Source organism: Lonchura striata, chromosome 7, assembly GCF_050655825.1.
Source record: "Lonchura striata isolate lonStrDom1 chromosome 7, ASM5065582v1, whole genome shotgun sequence".
Classification (NCBI taxonomy): Eukaryota; Metazoa; Chordata; class Aves; order Passeriformes; family Estrildidae; genus Lonchura; species Lonchura striata.
Genome location: NC_140709.1, coordinates 28,910,093 through 28,931,173, shown reverse-complemented (window position 1 = coordinate 28,931,173; position 21,081 = coordinate 28,910,093). Strand labels below are relative to the sequence as shown.

Here is a 21,081-nt window from a genome sequence, read left to right as displayed (position 1 = left end):
GTTGTTTTAGGGCTTGGTTTCAATTTGTATAAAATTTTCTTTCATAATACTGCCTTATTAAAATAACCTAGTAAAAATCAAAAATGTTAACTTAATAGAAATTATTTGATTACATTTTGTTAGATCTTTCCATTAACAACACTGACTTTTAGTGGCTTTGTTAATTAGACATTAATGGGAACAGAGAACAATTAGCAACAGAGTGACCAGTTTAAGGTCAGGAAGCTTAAGGACCTGACAGCTCAGAGTAAAACCATTTCCCAGAGGTATTTTCTGAGACTGGGTTGGGAAAATGCTTCATTATGTCTGTGGAGGGGAAGTTAAAAAGTGCTTTTATGGATTGCATTCCCATCTTCATCTAAACTTGTATCTCTCTTTCATGTTGGATTAGCTACTGCAAACAGAAGCTTGAAACACAACCCCATCCTGTGTGGATTTTAAATCAAATTTTGATGAAAACTGAAAATCACAACTGGTTTCCTAACTGTTCCCTGTCAGCATCAGAGATTTTATCAGTTTCAGCAGAAGGCACTGGGCTTTCCCTCAGCAATATTGCCAGTGGTGTGGAACCTCCCTCAGGAAAACTCTTGGAAGTTCATATAACTAGGTGAGAACTGGTGTAGACAACCCCTCTGCCCACCTTTCTAGGTGGTCTCTTTCATATGCTCCATATCTTGCCCAATGAAATATCGAAAATAAATGAGATTTTCCTGCTGTTGCTGCAGCTGCAGTTTCTTCCAAGGAACCTTGTCCTCAGCACCCAACCAACAAATCCAGTTTAGCAAAGTCTATTAGAAAAAAACTTTCAGCCTCTCTAGATAGACATGAACTCATCAGAAACACAGCTTTTAGGACAGGACATTATGACATTTGCTGCACCAATATGTTTAGTGCTTTCCCTTTTAATATTAGCATATAGATATTTGAAGTTCATTTATGCATAGGCATAAATCTGAAGTAGGCAGTTATTCCTCACCATAATGTGCAAATGAAGCCTAACAGACTTCTCTTTAATTACAGATGTTCTTCAAGAAGTGCCTAAAGAACTGTATCTGAATTTGGCCTGCAGGAATTCTGGTAGGTGTCTCATAGTTTAATCTTTTTTGGACATAACTATTCCTAAATGCATTAACAATTTATTTATTCCATACAAGTTCTGTCAAATCTTACTTTTAAAGTTATGAGAATTATGTATTTCTTACTACAAAGACTAGCTCTTTTGAGATAGGTTGTGAAATCGTCCAGAATATTGTTTTTGAACTTGATCAAGTAGTTTTTCATTGTTTTCATCAACTCACTTCAGCAATCTTTTTTGTTTGGCATCATAAGGTATTTTTATAGCTTTCAGGACCATTTTTGTACTTCTTTTTCACTCTTTCTCCTATTTTTTAAAAATATATGAGTCTGAAGTTTTGATCACAACCAAGGAACTGACTCACCAATGTCATATGAGACCAATCTTTCCAAATTATTAAGTCATGTTTTGCTTTACTTTTTCCATATAGCATAAGCCAGAATGCCACTCAGAGGAGTATGCCAAGTTCTTCTGTAGTCTAAGAAATCCTGACTGCTACTTTGTGATACCTGAACAAGCAGCTCATGTGTATGGTTGTTTGTATGAATATTCAAGCTGGTAAATTTTCACAGTGAAGGGAGAAGAATCAGTTCTTTAATTTATGTTCATGTAGTTTGAGTGAAAGTATCATGAACGAAATACATCTGATTGATAAGGATATTACTAATTTATATATATATATATATATATATATATATAAAAGGTCATGAGGGAAGGAGAGGGGAAAACTTAGTCACCATCCAAGACTTTATTGTCTTAAGTGCTGCAGAAAAAAAAAAAAAAAAAAAGACACATTGTACTGTTGTTTTCTGCCTCCTGATTTGTTAACTTGAGTTAATTTTTTTTGCTCTTGAGTCGATTTTCCACAGCTGTCTCTTTTTACACTTGATCTTCCTGCTTGATACCATCCCATCACAGGCGGACCCAGCACACATGCTGCTCAGCTGCTCTGTGTGTCCTTCAGTCCTCTTTAATTGGTGCACAGTTTGCACTCTTTACAGGGATTCCAGAAGGACAAAATTTGTGCAGGCAAAATGCCAGAGCAATCTTCCCTGGAAAGCCAGATGTTCCATTTCACCGCTCGGGTGGCTGGCACGGTCCTGCCGAGGGAGCACAGGAGAGATCTGTGCCTCCTTCACAAATCACACGCCGAGTGACTTCCCCACTAAGTTAACTGATCCTCAGACTTTTGAAGTGAACTGGGTTTTTCGCCATTCATTTGGAAATAATTTGAAAGCAAAACAAGCAAAGCACATCAAAATAATTGCAACCCTGGGTAAAAAGGAGAAAGAACTCTACTGAGGCTTTGAACACCTTGTAAATTGTTTCTCAGTCAAGACATTCGTGAAAGACACATGCAGCAAAATGCTGTCATCTGATTTAAAAAAAGAAAGTATGATGATTGTGCTTGTTAATTGTGTTTGTTTTCTTATGACTAATTTATTTAGGACAATTGAGAAAGCTAAAGCATTTGAACTGATTTTCCATTTGTTTGGCTATTAAAGTTCCTCTGTGAAATGTATGTTTACTTAAAGTATCTCCAGCTACCCATTTACAATGCATTTGTTAAATTAGTTAAGAGACTTTAATTGGGCATTGGGGATTTGTTGTGCTATTCCCAATTCTGTTTACTAAAAATACTTGAGAACAGTGAGCAATTTATTTATAACCTTGTTATGAGGCCATTACTAACATCAGATTTTTTTTTCTTAACATATTTTTAATTTGCATTGACAGAATTCAAGTCATGTTTGCTTTTCTTTCTGTTTTTACAAGAGCAGCCTGAAAACTGTTTCTAGTTAAATACAGCGGAAAAACATATTTTATTTGGAACAGTGTTCATAAGAGTTAGAACAGCGATCATAGATGTGGAACCCCCCAAAAAAAAGCAACAATATTGAATCAGCATAAGAGAATGTTGTCTTTCTTTTGCATCCCATTAAGGTAAATAGTTTGAGCAGTTAACTATATTTGAGGTTAAAAATGCACTTTTATTCATTGGCATTATCATCAAATAGACCCTTATTTTGACCCAATCCTGGCCATCTTGCACCAATTAAAACACAGCAAACCAATAAAACTCCTATGGCAGGGCTTTGATTCCAGTGCCCCTCTGAGATGAGGCTGTTGGCAAACCTCTTCAGACAGGCCACTCAAAGCCAGGATCAAGTTGTTTCTAAAGTTGTGTTACTGTTAGAGGTGTCCAGGCACATCTCCATGCTCACCCACAGCCTGGGGCAACTCACTGGACTGAGAGGCCAAGGAAAGTGGTTCATTCCCAGGAAACAGCATGTAATTAAATGTTTCAGCTTTCCAGAACTAATTCTTTCTGTCTTGTTATATGCAGTTGCTTTAATGGAATTTTCATTCCAGCTGACACTGATCTGTTGTGATGGGATGAGTGAGCGAGTTAACAGCTGTAAATGTTAACACGTAATTTATTTAAGCTGTTGTAGAAGTAAGGCTGCTTTTATGGTAAGGAAAATCAAAACCATACTCTCCAGGCCAAATATTTTGTTTGAAGTTTGAGTTGTTTTCCATAGCCCAAAGAACAGTGTTCTTTTGTTTAAAAAAAAATAAATTGCAGTAATTTTTCAAAGGACTGTGTAGCCCTGGTACATGAGCTAGTCCTGAGCTGGTGTGAATTAGCATAAATGTCCATTTCAATTGAACTATTCCACTTTATTTTGCTAGCTGACTTCCCAGACAAATATGTATTGTTTACTGAAAAACAAAAACCTTAAGAAAAACAAAATACTTCAGAGTATATAAAAGAGAGGAAGCATGATCATCAAAGAGACTCCTGTCATCCTCCAAAATGCATGCAAGGTAATGTTTCTTCCTTTTTTCCTGAAAATTATTCTAATCTGCAGAAATTATTGTATGTCACAAAACTTCAGATTGTGCATCACTTCATCTAATTTAAATTTGGGGGTTAATTTACTTTTCTAGCTACCTTAACATCACAAACTTCTCTTTAAACCTGGCCAACTTTAGTTCTACACTTTGATTAGAACTATCCTTGTTGTTTGTGGACTGCTAAACCTTATCCCATATTCTGAGAGCCTAAAATTAATGATAGCCTGTGTGCAGAACCAAGGACTTCTTGTAAGACCACAAATTCTCGCTGAGCTAGGACCTGGCTTGATTTTTTAGAACATGTTCAGAATAGTTTTACTTAGGTTAAAACTTTTATTTTTGAAGAGTGCTCCAAGCACATGGAAATAAAAGTGAAAAAAGCTTAATGAGTCCTTTTAAGGTTTATGATTGCAATCAAAAGCTTAGAAAGAATAGAGGTAATACAACAATTGATAGTACTGTGCATCCTGGCATAAGCAGCACGGGGGAGGGTATTTGCCTGACTGTGATGGAAACTTTCTGCTAAATCTTATGTTCAAGAAGATTAATGCATATAATTAGTACACTTATATGATTTTTCTTAAAAGACTATATATATTCAAAAATGTATAACAGCAGTGGGAAAATGTGGAGGCAGATTTAAATAGTGAAGATGTTGCTTAAATCGCTAAGTTGATTTTTATGTTGTTTACTTATATGTTATTTCACATAGCTTAAAGCAAATGTAGTTTTAAATCCTAGGCAAGATAAACACTAGTTAGAAATTTTGAAAAAAAAAAAAAAAAAAGGCAAGTAAAAATGACAAACATTTCACAGAGCTTATCAGGAAGTGCCAAGAGCAGCCTTCTTGGTGAACAAAGAGTTTAGCAGCCAGCAGCTAATATTCTCACAATGCCATCTTGACAAATTTAGCACTCCAAATCCTGAGAGCCCAGATTTATACCCATCTGGAGACAAACATTCATGTATCAGATGTGCTGCAGAGCTCACATGCCCATGCAGAGAGCAGCAGCCATCCTGTTTTGATCTCGAGCTATCGCCAAGCACTGCGTATTTCCTGATCTCCTTGTCCTAAGCACTGGGCTCTGCCTCAACAGGGGAGACACATGTGCTGGAGAGCACTCACAGAAAGCCCATAGGCAATGTGGGGAAGAAAGCTGATGCCAAAAATATTGACAGGTGCCTACAAAGGATATGAGAATACGTTTGCTTTTGTGGCACGAGTGAACAAATGCAGCTTTATAGAAGAGAGCAAGCAGAAATGACAGGCACACCTGTAGCTGGCTAACACTAAGCTTCAAGGAATCTAGAATGATGTTTGAGTTCCAGGCAGTTTCTTGCACAGGAAATATATTTGCAGTGATGGAGGAAAATGTTTCTTTTCTAATGCAATCCGTGTTGGTTCCAATCTTTCCCAGGTGTATCATTTCTTTTCTATACTAAATGCAATGGCAGAGGATCACAAAACTGGATCTGATCTCCTCATTTTCTTCCTGTAGTAGGAAAGCCAGGCAGCAGAACAACTCTCGCTGAGCAGGTGACTTCTTCTTGACCAAAACTGATCTTACCAGAATTCCCACTTTATTTATCCAAGAAATAGGAATGCCCTTCAGATAGATTTGGAGGTTTACTGATTAGATCCTTGTCTGGAGGGTATCTTTCTTTAACTCTTCCAAAGTGCCTAAAATGAATGATCTATTTTCATGTAAGAATTACTCCTTATGATTCTCATGTTGTTCACAGGGGATCTGTGCCTTTTAAAAGCCATTTTCATCATAACAAGAAAGCCCTGTAGTGAAAAAATAAATTTATCATTTGCAATATAATTAATTTCTTCTCATAAAAATGCCCCTTTTCCAGTGTAAGTAGAGCTCAGGCTCATCTCAGGCTTTCAGGAAGTTTTCCTGAAAAGGAAACAGAACTACAAACAACTCATCCACCAGATTACACAGAGCCACAATGACCACTTAAATGAAGTCAAGTTACCTTCTGCAAAGATTGGTCTAAACTTTTGTCCCTGCAATGGCAGGAATGAGGAAGGAAATAGGAAAAGAATAAAGAAAAGAGGGAAGGAAAAAATATTGAGGCACACAGAATATACAAGAGAGTAATACTGTAAAGATGTCTATCTTAACAAAAATGCTCTATGTATTACCAAGGAAAGAAGTGAACAGAACAGCAAGTAATTATTACCCAGAAAGAATATTAATAATAACAGCAACAAGAGTGTTATAGTCTCAGTGTTGATTTTGGCAGCCTTCAATATATAAATTGCATTATTTCAAGGGGCAACCTTTCCCAATATTCAATATCACCATAGCACAGGCCTTGTGTAATGTTGCTATGCTATGAAGTGAAAATGTTTATACATTCATTTGATTTCTATTATATACATAAACCTGCATTTAGAGGAGCAGTTCAGTCATGCATAAGAATCTGTAGTTAAAGACGTCAAGTCATATTTACCTAAGCATGAGCAGCTAGATTTTCAGAGGAACTCAGGATATATAACTTCCTTCTTATTTCAACATTAAATAGCAATGGCATATTTAAGTTTCCTGCTTTACATACAGGACTTCAGTCATCAACTTCCCCCTCAAACATACCAATATATACCATGCATTTACAATATATATGCCTGTATATCTCTCTATCAGCCTCTATTTAACACACACTTTCAAATAATGAGGTCTAATGAGCCCTTTGAGGCACACAAATGATTGAAAATACATAACACCAAATTCTCATGTTAGCAGCAACTCTAAAGGAACAGCAAGAATCAGAAAATAAAACTAGACCAAATGCTCAAGATAACAACTCCCCCGTGTGGTATGGCAGTCTAGGAGAGTATAATAATGAGATCAAATACAAATTGTAATATGAAATTCAATATGCAATATTAATAATACAAAATTATTTTAGCAAAGGTACATCTTCTATTAGTAGAATATCCTACAGTATATGAATCCACCTACTTTATGTTACATACCCAGGCTCTTTAATATTTCCTAAATTTTTCTTATGGTAGTTATTTTCATGTGAACCAGAACACTTCAGAGACAGCAAAATGCCATATTAGCAGAGTGTTTAATGTCCACCTTCATTCCTTCTCTTCAGAGCTGGCTGCAGAATATGGCTGCACAGACACTGTCCACACAGAGCCTGGAATATAATAATTCCATTTTCTTCTGATCTATCAGGAAGTAAAATTAAAGGTTCATCATGTATTGTTTGTTTGTGAAATGAAGGCCCAGACCTGCCTTGAGCAGCGCCACACTTGAGTAGCACCAAAAGAGGGCAGAGGCAGTCATTGCCAAGGAAACTCAACTATCATCTTATTGCAGCCGACAGCAACACTTTACAGGGAAAGCAAACATGCACAGGCTACAGCTGCTGATGAACAAAAATCCTTCATGTAAACAAAATTAATCCCTATGGTATGTAGATACCCTTTTTGAAGAGAAACTGTTCTTTAATTTGATATGCAGTCCTCCAAAATCCCCTAAAACCATGTCACAAGGAAAAAAAAAATAATAATTCCATTTTCTTCTGATCTATCAGGAAGTAAAACTAAAGGTTCAGCATGTATTGTTTGTTTCTGAAATGAAGGCCAGAGAACCTTGCAGTAGCACACCTTAAATCAGCCACAATACTTGATAGGATGGGGTGTCCCTGGCCTTTATGGATACCAGGGATGTCCAGTCTCCTCCTGCTTCTGTCTAGAGACATTCCATGTAGCACAGTGCTGGGAGGCTTTGCCTGCACTATTTGCTCTCATTTGTATTTCTGTATTGGATTCAGCACAGTAGGGAACAGTCCTGAGCAATTTATTTTCTCCAGCCATGCTGTTCAGCTCCTCTCACCCCTGGGGACTGAGAGGAAATCTTTGACAGGTAGACAGCTCACTGTGTATTAAAAAAAAAAAAAATCCCTAATGTCAGCCAGAAATCAGTAGTTGGCCAACTGCAGTAAACACAGTGAAGAGAAGCAGCAAAAGGAAGATATTTACCAACATACCTGAGCCTGCAAAGGGGACTGGGAGGTTTCCATATTGGTATCTTTATCTTAGGTGGGATTTCCTGCTTAGATGACCAAAGTTGTACTCAGAGCTTTAATTGCCATTAGCTGGAATAGTTTATTCTAGTCAAATGATGAAAACTGCTGATGATGATTGCAGCACTGACACATGCCAACACCATCTTTAATGAAGTCATTTGATTGCTTCTCAAAGAAATGTTGTTCAAAATGATACATCATTTGAAAGCTACCAAAAACCGTGAATAAGAATCCTTTCTGGCATAAAAATATTCACTCTTTTAAAGAAGGCAGCAGAAGACCAAGACATTTAAGTTCCAAATATTTACTTTGGCCAAATGATGACATTCAAGCAGCAACAGAAGACATCATGATCATCATTCAAATCTTTGCAGCTATTCCATAATGCTGTGCTCAAGCCCTAAATTCCACATGGGCATGAAAATAAAAGAAAATATAGCTGGGCTATATAAAATTGTAGATTGTTTTTCCACCATAAACAATATTCACAATATTTTTAATAACAAGGGTTTTCAGGGAAAAGAAAAAAGGAGAGATAAACTATTATATTAAGCTATCTAGTTCAGTACAGGAATAGCTAACAAAAAGGTAAAAATTCCTACATATGAATTTATTATAAGGAATCAAAGAGTAAATTCTGGAGGCCTTGAACTTACAGGCATTGCAGTAATTTCAAGTTTTGCATTTGAGAAACAACACTGCCTTCATTATTTTCTACTTCAGTGATTCTAAGCAGGGAGATTTTAGGTCAGCACTGAGCCTGAGTTACTGCTGATAATTCAACAAATAAAATTCTGCCCTATACTTCATTCTAGGGAAAATAAGGGAGCACAGGGCAAGGAAATTACCTATCTTTTAAGACAAGAGACAAGAATCCGTTAGCCACTGCATTTTTATTTAGAAATTACTTTTGAAGGCACAGTAATGGACTTTCCACATTGAGTTTGAGACACGCAAGACTGCATCAGAGATCTGGCCATGTTTGCCTCTGGTACATGGCAGGTGAACCTCATATTCAAAAAAATTTACAGGTATATTTGGGACACCTGGTATAAGAATTAACTAAATGGTGATAAGAAATTACTTTATCTCTGGTAAATATGGCAGTGACTTAGAAGTACAAGTGGAAGAATTTATTTTCCTGTGGTGGTGAGAAGAAAAGTTGAGGGTCTTTTTAACTATTTTTTGCTTTTCTCCCATAAGTTCAGTATATTCATATATGTGGCTGGTTTTGCAATATGTTAAAAATAACTGTCTATAATAAAACATTATTGAATTTAAATTACACTGCTGTAATTGTGCAGTCTCAGAACAACTGTAGATGGAGGTAAAAGTCTCCTCTCACTCCTCCGTCCTCTGGTCTGAGAAAATAGTTTGCTGTCCTCCAGGGAACACCAATATATGTGAATTAACACATGTGCAAAAACATTACTTTAGTCCATCCTTGGCCCAGGTGGCACCTGCCAGCTTTTCAATTGTGCACATCCCAGTGAAACCACCAGGATTTAGGCACACACTTCTGCTCTGCATTTCATTCAGCATGGGTGAGCATAAAAACCAAGGACCCAACCATGTAGGAATCAGGCCTCATACTGTAGTAAATTGTGTTGTAAATTTTATTGGCATTTATACTTCCATTTCTTTCTTTTACTGTCTCTCACCACATTTTTTTCTATTATATATAAAGTTCAGAGATTTTTTTTTTAATTGAGTTTACCTAAGTGCTCTTTCTTGACTGTAAAGGAGAAAAACTAAAACCTGTAAGGAAAAGCCATTACTTCTCAAGTACTTTTTTCCTTTAAAAACATCCAAGGTATTCAATATTTTAATTAAATTTTAATTAGCCATTTCCTTTGTGCTAAGAAAATGCCTATTTTATTGCAAGAACAAGCAATTTAGGACAGCATGACACTATCTTTAGAAAGCTGACTACTAGTTCTTCTTTACAGGAGAAAATAAGCCACTCTCACATTAGGAAAGTTATGCTGAAGTGTTTAGAACTGCAGAATGTGCCTTGAACTGGCACAGAGCAAATAAAGGCTTTGATGTTTTAATGTGTGTTCCTGCTACAAGGTGTTCTGTGTTGCCAGACAGAGCAAACACTTAGGAGAATCTCTGCACTTTTAGTTTCACTTCAAGGTGAAATCCCAGCCCCATCAAATCAGCAGGCTGAACTGAGTTTTTGCAGTCAGGATTACACCCAAGTCATTTGTCCAACCTTTTTCCTTAACTCTTCGTGTTTACAGTCTTTTTAAATCGGTGTTAGAAGAGACCTCAGCAGAAAGTGAGTTTTGGCTGCCACAGTCAAAAAGTCTGAAAATGAGCAGAGGTAATCCTCATCTTCTTCCCTAAGCCTATTATGTCCAACCATAAAAGTTGTTTGTCTGTCCCTCAGTTTCTCCTGGACGTGTACTGGAGTTCACACTTGACATTTTAGAGTGCATTCCTCATCTGGCTTAGGTGTACCTCAGTCCTTATACTGAGATTCCCCTGAAAAAGTTCCCTTTATAACTTACAGACCCCACACACGTGTCCCCGCTCTGTGATTTTAGCAGGCTGTACAAGGGAGGCTTTCAAGCATTTTCCATGCAGACACATGCTGGCTCAAAGCAATCCTGAGATGCTCAAAGAGAAGCTCTGGGAGCTTGGATTCAGCACTGCACTAACGAGGCTGAGCAGGACACAGCCACAGCAGGCAGCATCTGCCATAGGGCATCATCCCCTTCCCTCTGAACATGTTACTGACCTTCCCACTACACCTGGAAAGAACATGGTTGTGCAGAGCTTTCCCAAGCCTCTATGTACTTGGCATGCTCAACCCTACCTGTATCTTGTCCTCTTTTCTAGTCTAGTCTTTATCTCCCTGCTTTCGACACAATCTGCTTTAGAATGTGTCTGAATTTTCCATTGTGCTAAATTTATATTAAAACATTTGCTGCTGGGGAAATCACGTTTAATTCAGACATTATAATGCTAGTTGCCATGTCTGCAGTGAATGATGGGTTTTATAAACCCAGCTAAGGCTGAGGTAAAGCCTCCATTCAGCACAAAGGTCATTCTTACTTCACTTATGATCTCTGCCCATCTTCACAGCAGAAAGATGTCTGTTCCTTCAATTTTCTTGTAGGTGAAGCCACATTACCAGTCATATATTAAATATTTGAGGTGCTTATAGGTATTCGATTTAAAATTAAGTGCTTTGAAAGGTTTACTTTCGAATTTTCATTCACCAAAAGCAGAAGATTGCATAATTCTTCATTTGCAGTGCATAAGAAAAGAATTAATTCTACAGAAGCAAGGTTCCTGTCTCAACTCTTGCATCCTTATCACATTACATAAAAACAAATTTGTGCTTTATGGTAGTATTGCAAGAAAACCAGATAGAAAGCCAGACACCACAGCTCTCTACCAGAAAAGTTACAGTGTTACAATGAGATTAATTTTGCTAAGAAAATTGTGAAATTATTTGACTATTGAAATAAGGTGGTACAAATTTTCAAAGTTTGGATCATTGAACATACTTTATTAGAATGTCTTAAAGAGACATGGCCAAGTGAAAAGGCACATTTCTAGTTTTGTAAAGTGAAATAATTCCATGAACCACTGGAAAGAACTGATTTTTGTGTATTTTGTTACAGAAGTGTAGTAAAATTTAAAATATTTAAAAGGCCTATTATTTCATACAACACATGGCAATATTTTCACAAAAGCTTTGTTCAATAAAATTTTAATCAGCTCATGGAATAGCATTTTCAGTGTTTCTCATATCAAATATTTTGCAATCTGCTAAATTTTAGTGTAAGGAATTTCTATTTTCCTAAGTCTACCCTGTTTTATTCAACAATTTGGAATATTTTCAAAATTAAATCCTGAGAATTTTGTTAGTGACTTCAAAGTATCTGTGTTTTCCCCCTTAAGGTTTGACTACTTTTTAATTTTATTTCATATATAGCTATTGTGCAACCCCCTTAAAAAGCATTACAGATCTTCCCAGGTTTGGGGCTATTTGTCCAGCTGAAGAGGTGCTGTCAATAGCTTCTTCCCACTGTTATCTGCAGGGCTATGAAGTCAAAATATACATATACATTCCCATTTTCAGCACTTGCTGATGTATAAAAAAATCAGTCTTTATCTTACTGACACCAGGACTCATCTCTCCCCAGTGGTTATAAAACCCATGACATTTCTCAGACACACAGAACCATGCAGAAGGTGCTTTGGTCCACGTGTAGACACATCTGCTGGAAATATCCCTGGAATTAGCAACTTTAAATGGTGCTTTGAGATCCTTGTCTGAACAGTTTGACTGAATTACAAAATGCCATTACAGTGTCTATTCCTTTTCCATGAACACAATTCAAAGTCACAGTGCAAGAACAGGGACAACAAATTATATAAAGAGAAGGCAGAGGAGGAAGAGGAATTCTTCTTCCTAAAATACTGGTATGCTTTCTGGCTTACCCTGACACCTAACCAAATATTGTCAAATCTGTTCTCCCATTCCTTTGTCATTGGATTGAGAAAGGAGTGAATGGCTGAAAAAATCCTAACCTGGTCTCTAAACCTCTGATCTATGGACAGGTGTAGAATATTTTTTTCTGATTGTTTCTGGTATCATCTGCATTTCCCATATTTCTGGCACCATTACTCTCTGCTGTCTTCCATTCTATACATCACTGAGGAAATATCTTTAAAAAAGGGAAAAAAGAGCAGCAAGCTGGGAAAGCAGAAGTAATCACTCAAATCTGTTTGCGGCCTCTGACAATGTAAAAACAATTATTGTTAACTTACCACAGCAAAAACCTGATCCATGTTTATCTAGATTCTGCCTCTCCGATGCCTTGCTTGAGTGTTGTTTCAGTGCATTTTCATGGCTGGCTGATCATTTTCATCATTCACTTCAAATGTGTGCTGATGTGTCATTAATTAATATTAATGACAAGTTGTCATATAAGACTATAGGAGCCCATTCATGCTTCATTAAGCTAATATAGCTTAAGAAATTAACTGGACTTCCAGACATGTTAGCTATTGGCTCCAGTAAGAGTGACTACTTAACCCTCAACTAACCTAGTGTCAAGTATACTATAAAGATGGAGAAAAATTAATTTTGAAAAATCTTTATCATTCCTAACAAAAAATTTTAATGTATCTGTTAGTGCTGAATCTTCCTGTAAGTGTTGAAATTTCTAGTTATAGGAATACATATAGAGCTTTCCTCCAGGAATCTACTCTTCATGTGTCAAACTCAAAGGTGCTGCATCTCTATTGCAGAAACACAGATATTATAATCCCAAATTACGTGTCTTTGTTATCTCAAATTTAATAGCAAGATATTTTGGAGATATCTTTGGACAGGGTGTAGAGCTCATGTTGGCCATTGTGTAAAATAGAAGTTGTCTGGTGCAAGTGAAGGCCTAGAATTAGCCTTGATTTCTGTTGCAAGAGTAGGTAGTTAATTGTGAATAGAGATATATGAATCTGCATATTTGAGTTTGCAAAGGAGAACAGCACACAGTTAAAAAGTTAGACTTCATATGTGATTTCTTATGTAATTATTGTCAGGGACCTCAGCACATGGAGATGGCAATAGAGGATTCCGTTCTGGAAGGGGCCCTTCCAATTCTCCAGTCAGTTCTCACTTGACTGTATGACTGTATTTTTAAAATGTGTGTATTTTAAAAAGGTGTGTATTGTATTCCTTCTCATCCCAATCATAGGAAAGTACAAAAATTAAAAATAGATGGAATAAAAGGAGAATATTTCAGTGAGTTTGCTTTCTCTTTTAATTTGAACAGCTGAGGTATCAGTTAATGCTAAATTTCCTGTTTGCTCAGACTGGATCAGCCCTTCTGAGCAAACCATGTTTCCCACTGTGCTGATCTTTTCAGGTGAGAGGACTGACTGAACAGCTGATGCAGCCACTTCATGGTCTTTGGGTGGCAAGCAAAGCAAAATCAAAGCTGTAGGAAGGAACTGATGATATTTATAGAGAAGTCATACTTCTGTCCAAACTGGATATCCTATGAAGCTGTGAATTTTGTTACTCAAACTAGAATCTCAGATTAGCATCAGAATCAATAGATAATAACTATAACTCAATACATAACTATGCTGGATTTTTCCTTCTACAGTGGACAACTAGCAGCACTAATAGCATGATGGCACCTTTGAGGGATGTGGCTGAACTACAAGCTCCTGAAAACTGTGCTGCTAATGGCATCAGAAGGATCTAGGTCAAGTGATACTACAAAGGCATAATTTTTCCAGGAGCTGACAAGATTTGCTGACTGGGTAAATCAAACCATGTTCCACAATGGCAGATGGAAAGGCAGTTACTCTTGCATAGGCTTGAGAAACTTTCTTTAGCCAGCTCTGTCTCTTGCCAAAGCCTGGCAAGTTCAGCTGGATGGCAGCTGCAGGCTGACTGCCCAGGTCCTGTTTAGCAAGGCAACAGAGGCTTTTTTCCTGATTTAATCAGCACTCCAATGTCACTCAGCTTCAGAATGCAGAGTGTTCACAAGAACTCAGTCCTGCTGTGTTAATCAGAGACTCATTGTTGAATTAGCATGCATTGTCTGAATAAGTACTTTCTCCCAGTGACTTTGACTTTTCCAGGCTAAGCAGTTCAGTAAACTGTAATAGAAGTGCTGCAGATATCTATAAGATAGTGTATGCAGAGTGGTGTGATAATAGAGAAGAAATAAACAGTCACTATAGTCAATCTCTCAGAAGGATGCAGAAGCACAGACACTTTCAGCAGGAACATCAAAAGTCAGTCAGCCAAGCTGAAAATTAACTACAAGCAAGTACAGGCTTCAGTGTCATGGAAAACATAGACAGCAAGCTACAGAGTGATGCTTTAAAACACAGGATTAAAATGCCATTGAAAGCTATGAATCACTTTGGTTCTTTCCATAAATTGAGAGACTAATCAAATGATGGCACCTAATAAAATATTTGGAATATAAAAATGCACTTGGGCTCTTTTGATTTTCTGTTATTCTTCACATTTCTAGGAGTAAAGACACTCGAGAAAAGGAAGAGAAGGATTTTTCCACAAACATAATCAGGATCCTTCTGGCATATATTAACTCTCTTCACATTTTCTCGAGATGTAGTCAACAAAGAGAGCAGTAAATGGCATTTTAGTTTTGCGAACTTTGTCTAGCTCTAACTTAGAGGTTTTAGCTCTGATCTAATGACACTTAGGGAGATAAGAATTGACCTTTATGAGACTTCTATCATTCCAGAGAAAATTGCTTGGTGCAAGAGGAACTTCATGGAGCTCAAATGCCAAGTGAACATGTGAAATACCAGGTTTTAAAGTGGAGTTTGCATAGCTGTCATGCTGGTTTGACTTCAGCCACAACTCTGAATAACGGGAAAACAACTTTGCATGGAAACTGCTTTTCTGGCCTTTGGAAAAATACACCAGTAAGACACTCTGCCTTAACTTTGGCTCTCCCTCCAGTCCATTCTTCTGTTCTTTTCTGTTCTCTCATTCTTCCTATGCTTTGTATATTTTAGTTTTTATAGATAATTATTTTTAAAAAATTAAATTATTTTAAAATATTAAAGTAATATTTAATATCTTAGGTATGGTGAAAGGATTCCAGCTCCAACATCAAGCTGAGCTGATTGTCTTGTCATTTGATTCATGATGTAGGAAGAGCTGTAAAACACTTGCATCAAAATCAGAGGTTATTTGTTTTTTTTGTCACTGATTATCGATGCAGATCAAGCAATTAAAAATTTTGTAAGAAATACAAAACACTGCAGGTTATAAAAATTAAGAGCACTCAAACTATTTCTGAACTGCTACTACAAAAGTCAGAGGATACTTGCTGATAGTTTACATAATAAGAATCTAAACATAAGATCTCTGTTTTATGCCTTAAATTATGCAATACTTTTCATATTTCTTTTGCTGTATTTTAGATGCCACTTCCTTTGTTATTAGCATCGGTTTAGAGTAAAAATACACTTAAAGACCAAAAGGAGTCTTGGTACCATGATTAGATTCTGAGACACATCAGTGTGAACTTCTGCTTGAAAAAAGGACATTTAAGGTATGAGAACCCAAAGAAGGCACCATCCTCTCAGCACGACTTCCCCCAATAATCTATTGCACAAGGCATAATGCTGTCTCACGCTAAATTTATGTCTCAGGTTAGTCACAAATCTTGTTATTTTCTTAGCCTGACTAATTTCTTTTTCTTCATTGAGGCTCTGTGATACTCTGAATCTCTGAAAATTAATCCAAAAAAGTGTTATCTTCTGCATGTACACTGGACAAGAAGACTTTGCTTGAAATTCACAACTACATATATAAATATAAATATAAATATAAATATAAATATAAATATAAATATAAATATAAATATAAATATAAATATATAAATATAAATATAAATATAAATATAAATAATATAAATATATCGAAGAAGAACAAATTATAAATCCACAAGGAGATAGAAAGTGCATGAAAGGTTTTTGCTACTGGTGACAAAAAAAAAGAAAACAACACATTAGACATGAATGTAAGCAAATGTTTTAAGATAAGTACATGTTTCTGGGGAGAGCCTGGTGCTCCCAGCAGGCTTTACAGATTGATTCATTTCAATCCTGTTTATGCAACACAGACTAAATCCCTCCTACAATGGTTTGAATTATCTCATATTTACTCATTTGAAAATGCTGATTCTAACATAAAGCCCTGGAATTATTTTTTCTAAGAGACTGTTTCAAAACAGACAAGATAGAGAAAAATATTCAGATTTTAGATATATTCTAATGTGTTCAGGATTTCTTTAAATGGTTATTGTCTGCTTTATTCCTCACATGCCTGTTTGTTTGGCAGCCATGAGCAAAAACGTGTAGTCAGTCCTGCTCCTTTTCCATTTGAACTTATTCATATTCTGATAAACTGGACTGGTTGCCTTTATAGCAAACTAAGACTATATAAAATAGTCTCTAATGCTTTACTTCAGAGACCTAATATGTAAATAGTGTGTGAAATAAAGTTTCTTTGATTACAAGAAATATAAGGAGCCTTGGCTTTCTTGCATATTCTTTAACTGAAATGAAGCTGAGACAATCAAAGAAAGAAATTTCAGCTTCAGCAGGATATGTTGATGAGATATTTTAGTGTCTTTGAACCACAACTATTTAGAATTGTATCCACTGCGATGAATATCGGAATTGATTTCTTGTCATTCATGGTGGTATCTGAATTTTTATTTGAAGTGATGTTGATGATTCACAAAAATGTAGAACATTAGCACACAGATCATCTCATTAACTTAAAGGTGGCTGTTCATGTGCTTAAGCTGTCACACACTGAGTCCTTGGGTGGAAAAAACAAGATAGTATTTTACTTTAAGAAATATCAGGGAAGATAGCACTTCTCAAAACCTCAAATTCAAGAAGTACAAAAGATTCTTAAAGCAACATTAAAATATATGGAAAGGAAGCTTATCCCAAAATTTACTAATGCTGTTCAGATATATTTAAATTTACTTCCATATGATATTGAATCTAAAGAATATTGCTGAGCTATGTAAACAATTTCTTGACCTATTGACTGATTCATCCCTTAATTACAACTTTGTTAATTCCTTTATTATATAGTTTCTCCTGATTTATAGCAGCAGTTCAACATCCCATGTCATCACTGTTTTAGTCTGTGTGCTCTAGTTATGTGTAAGTACATGAAGAATCAACCCTAGCTTAAAACCCACAGACATTACAAAGGTTATCATAACTTTAAGGAGCAATAGAGTCCACAGACTGTGCTTTGCCCTTTCTTGAAGGCAGTCTGGGTCTGAGCTCTTCTGATGAAATTGTTTATCACTCTTGAATCACCTTTTTTCACCATCCTTTGCTACAGTACTATCATCTGTGCAGCTGAATTTGAGTTATTCTTCAGTCACACTACCAACTGGATGATATCAATTAAATCAATATTTTTCTCCTCACAGATGAAATAAATTTAGCAATTCATAACAGCTGTAGACATTCTTTTCTTTGTCCAGTTCTACACCACAATCCATCAAAGTATTCTGCTTGGCATTTGAATTAACGTAACTTAATTTGTGGGCAACAACTCCTTCTGTCATACTGAAATCTTTCAGTCTTTGATTTCAAGTCTATTCCATAGTCTGGAATGGAAGTAGTGAATCTACTACAGTGAACTTTATTTCAGATATAAAAATACAGAGTAAAAACCATACATCCTAATAGTGTGTCACTTGTAGTTCTAATGTCTAAATGAGTTCTTTTGATTATTTTTTAAGAAAGACCATCTTTAGTTAATTAGAATTCAAGTTTATGCTAAATATTTTTATACTATTATGTTTGTACTGAATGAAAACACAATGGATTTTTTTCTGGCTGAAAAGATGCCAGCAGGAGCAAACTAATGAGCCCCAAAAAGAGAACATTTGTACAGCTGGAGTCTGAATGTTAGCAAGCTGCTTGCTTTTGATTGACACTGTAACAGTCATGGTGGTGGAAGGTGATCAATAATAGTCCCTCTGTGACAATGTAAATAGTATCATCCAAGAGTCATTCCCAAGCAAAAATATTCAGTCTTAGCTCAATTTGGGTAAGCATCCAAAACCTCAGATCTTTCTCTAAGTGCTTTACTCTTTGGTGTCTCCAACTTTCATTCAAAAATAGGTTGATCAGTGCCTTGTTTGTAGCATTCAGGACTGCTCTGGTATATGGTAGGCAGGAAGCATGATAATAAATAAGAACAGTTTTTAGAATTAACAGTTATTAAGCTTTTAAAATATTAACTTTGGAAAAGGATTTTTTCTCCCACTGTTTACTTTGAGTTAGATCATTCCTCACATCAGCTTCAACCTGTTGTGTATTTAACACACAGAGCAGCAACTGTTGGTTTTCATGCTGCTATATGCAGCAATGTACATAACTCAGATTATTCAAAAATTTTACAGGATGTGTCTACATGATCTTAATTCAACTCCAACAGAGACAGACTTCCTTAGAAATAAGTAATATAGAACCCCATCTGAATACAGAAAGCAATGGTTTGTCACTATTGCCAAAACTTGAGTTTTTTCTAAGCAATGCTGGAGTACTCCTGGAGGGAGAGGCTTCAAAAAGAAAAGAAGGAAAAAATATGAGCACGTGTAAGGCAACTTGAAGAAGAGATAGGATGCTTAGAAAGATGGATGCATCAAAAGGGCAGAAGTAAAATTATTAAGGTATGAAGGTATGAAGGCTACAGATATAGACCATGAAGGGCTGCAAGCAATGCTTTTTTGTGTTCTTCCCAGGTAGCAGAAGTGCTTTGCCCACAGCTGAAGCAACAAGATTCAATAGTTTGGAGAAGTAGAGGGTTTTTTTCACTTTTATTGTGCTTTTGGAGTATTTAATGCCTCACTAGACCTAAAAAACCCTAGGGTCCTATGCTCATTTCAATTCAATTAAGATATACAGGCTGTGCAAAATATATATCGATAGGGAGCCACATTTTCAGAAATAACTGCTTATCTGTGCAGTTTTTAGCTCATTATAACAGGCTCATGGAATCCAACTTTAAATAAAGGCTGTTGGTGGACTAAATTACAACACAGTATCAAGAGACTTCATGAACTAGATATATTCCATTTTATTAACCTTTCATTATATATACTGTGAGTCAGCAAAATATTCAGGCCCTGCTAACAAGAGTCCCGGTGCTTACTCTAAATCTTGAAGGCAAATATTTTTCGCCAAGGGCACCCAGTAAATTAACTGTAGGTTTTGGTCCTCTCCCTGTTAAAATAGACTTGACAAGAGTGTCTGTCTCACAGACATTTTGAATCTCCTTCCAGAAAGCTGCCATACACCCAGGGAGACAGCAGCATCCTTGCTTTCATGCTGTGGGCATCACCCTTCCATGACAGTACCGTTCCATGCAAATACACCAACTCCCTAAGGTTTTATTTTCAAGATAAGTAAGTGCTTTTATAAAATTCTGAATAAGTGAAGAAGTTATTTCTCCTGTTAAATTACTAACTCTGGATTGAGGTGAAGAAGGGGCCTTTGTCCCAAAGACCTCCCACAGCAAGAGCGATGATGCTCTGCCTCTTTCCCTACATACGGCCTTGCTGTCTAAGGGACTGTCACTCAGTGTAATGGCTGGTTTATGTTATAAACATGCTGCTGTAGCCCAAAGGTGCTCCAATTCTGATGATGCTTGTGGAAACTCAATATTTTTTTCGATTTCTGCCTCTGTCAGATGCTTGAAATTAACCCAGATTTGCGAGTTGTGGGGAGGCCTGCCAGGGAATGACAGCACATCTCCTCAGGCAAACACAATTAGTGTCTGATGTGGGTTTTAGTCCTTTTCTCCCACTGTATCTTCTCCAGCCATGAGAAGGCCACTTATCAACACTACAAACAGCCCTCAGAATGTGCAGGTCAGGGAGCTCTGATGCCCTTCTGCCAAAACGGAGTAAGTCCCTTCTAACCTGAGGCTAGAAGTCCCTCAGCCGGGTGGTCCGAGTGAGCAGGGCAGCATTTTGGGGGCAGCATTAAACCATCGGCAAGCAGCAGGTGGGTAACCCTTCTGTGTGATTTTTAGGGCGACAGTGGAGGTACAATTGACACCAAAGAAGGCTTCAAGCATCAGCACTTTATTGTTCTTCAGCAGAACCTTTCACACCCCTCATTGCACATGCAGTGCCCCTGTGTGCCCTCTGTGCCCTTTGGAGGTTGCTCAGTGCACCTGGGCACTCCATGGCTCGTTACCTTCAATGCCATTCACCTGTCCTGCACAGCTGAGCCCACTGGGGATGAGGCTGGGCTGCAGCCCCATCCCAATCCCACACACCGAGTGCCACAGCCCCATCCCAATCCCACACACTGTGTCCCTATACTGGGGAGCCCCTGGAGCACCGCGGGGAGCTGGGCTGCTCCAGAGGAATGTGTGCGACTCCAGGCTCCTCACGTGAGCGTGTGAGGGGCCTGGAGGGAGACGGGCGCTGAGGTTTCGGCGGGAAAAAAAGTCTCAAGGAAAGGTGTGGAAAAGGCAGCAAGATGGTAGACTGAGAGGAAACAGCATTTTCAGAGGGAGC

The 21,081-nt window shown here is 37.2% G+C and overlaps 1 long non-coding RNA gene across 9 annotated transcripts in view; it reads left to right on the top strand.

Annotated features, from left to right (window-relative positions):
* LOC144246654 (uncharacterized) overlaps nt 1-20,800 on the top strand; it is a 56,306-nt gene extending 35,506 nt beyond the window's left edge. For 5 of the 9 annotated variants that reach the window (XR_014956769.1, XR_014956768.1, XR_013340322.2 and 2 more), the window contains one exon: nt 1,021-20,800. This is a non-coding gene — a long non-coding RNA (uncharacterized LOC144246654). The remainder of the gene's footprint in view (nt 1-1,020) is intronic. The other 4 variants (XR_014956771.1, XR_014956772.1, XR_014956773.1 and 1 more) reach the window with 4 other exon arrangements.
* Nucleotides 20,801-21,081: the final 281 nt, after the last annotated feature.